This window comes from Propithecus coquereli, unplaced genomic scaffold (assembly GCF_000956105.1).
Source record: "Propithecus coquereli isolate 6110/MARCELLA unplaced genomic scaffold, Pcoq_1.0 Scaffold185, whole genome shotgun sequence".
In the NCBI taxonomy this organism is placed as follows: Eukaryota; Metazoa; Chordata; class Mammalia; order Primates; family Indriidae; genus Propithecus; species Propithecus coquereli.
Window position 1 is genome coordinate 2751396 of NW_012143301.1, and position 1714 is coordinate 2753109.

Here is a 1714-nt window from a genome sequence, read left to right on the forward strand (position 1 = left end):
ATCGAGCTAATCACCAATGGCCAATGATTTAATCAGTCGTGCCTATGTAATGGAATCTCTGTAAAACCCCTCAATGACAGGGTTTGGAAAGGTTCCAAGTTGGTGAACACATCCCTATGCTGGGAGGGTGGTGCCTCCCCAAGTCCAGGGGATAGAAGCTCCTGTGCTCGGACCCCTCTAGACCTTGCTCTATGTACCTCTTCATCTGGCTGCTCATTTTTGTCCTTTATAATTTCCTTTATAATCAACCAGTAATAGTAAAGGGTTTCTCTGAGTTCTGTGAGCTGTTACTGCAAATTATCAAACCTGAGGACGGGATGGTGGGAACCTCCAATTTGTAGCCCTGTTGGTCAGAAGTTGTTCTGGGACTTGGGACTGATGTCTGAAGCAGGGGCAGTCTTGGGAGACTGAGCCCTTCACTGTGGGGTCTGATGCTAACTAACTTCAGGTAGATATTGTAGGACACCCCGTTGTCCCGAAAGTTGGAGAATTGCTTCTCAGTGTGGAAAAAAACCATACATTGGGTGTCAGAAGTGTTATGAGTAGAGGAATAGTTTTTATTTAACTAGATTTCTAAATACTTAGATTATTAGTAGATTAGGTTAATACTGGACTGCCCATGGTTTCTTTCTAAACATTGGTTTCACGACATTGCATGTCTCTTGATGCTGCTTGCAAGTTTTACTTTTCTAAGATGGACTGAGTCATGTCTTCAGGACAGGGCCTCGAATCTCTGTGCAGAGATCACCTCATAGCAGACACCGAGTGGCAGACTGAAAGCTCTGAGTGTGCTTTCTCCTTCTCTTTGTTTCACTTTGTTGCCAGCACCAGCAAACGCTGCTGATCTCTCATTGCCTGTGGTACCAGTTTCCTGTGGTTGCTGTGACAAATTACCACAAACTCGATAGCTTAAACCAACAGAAATTGACTTTCTCATAGTTCTGGAGGCCAGAAATCCAAAATCAGTATCACTGGGACAACCTCTGGGTGTTGGTGGGAGGCACCCCCTCCGGAGGCTCTAGAGTGCTTCCACAGCTTGTGGCCCCAACACCCCAATCTCTGCCTTTGTGATCACTGTGCCTCCCCCTCTTCTTTATGTAACCTCCGTGAGGACACTTGTGATTACATTCAGGGTCCATCCAGGATAGTCTCCCCATCTCAAGACCTTTAACTTAATTACCTATGCAAAGATGCTTTTTCCATATAAGGTAAAATTCCCTATAAGGTGAAATCTTTGGGGATGGTTATTCAGCCTACTATACCTGTCAAATTCTACTGTGTTTTACTGCCTTGTTTCTGCCTCATCATATTTAGAGACATACTTGTTGACCCTCAGTTCCTGAACTCTACTTGCATTTTCTTTTTGTTTTACTTCTATTTTACTTAATTTTGGTGACCTGCTTATACCTCTTGGTATCTGGTTTCATTTTTCTAAAGTCACATTCCTGAGAGGACCCCAACAGACTCTGTCACGAGTTGTAATACTGTAACAGAGGGAAGCCATTATAATCGCTTTAATTTCCTTAATTTCATAAGTAGCAACAACTCGCTCATCAGCACATATATTTACCAAGATATTAATAAGTATAGAGTAAGTATGGAAAAAAAAATGACTGATAATCTCACTACCCTAACACAAAGTTATCATCTTTTCCAGGCATGTCCTTGTAGTCTTTTCCACATTTTTAAGGACTGCAATAGCCACATGATCACC

At 42.6% G+C, this 1714-nt stretch overlaps 1 protein-coding gene across 1 annotated transcript in view; it reads right to left on the reverse strand.

The window, feature by feature from the left end:
- FREM3 (FRAS1 related extracellular matrix 3) overlaps positions 1-1714 on the reverse strand; it is a 94815-nt gene that overhangs the window by 4068 nt on the left and 89033 nt on the right. The gene's annotated exons all lie outside the window — the stretch shown is intronic.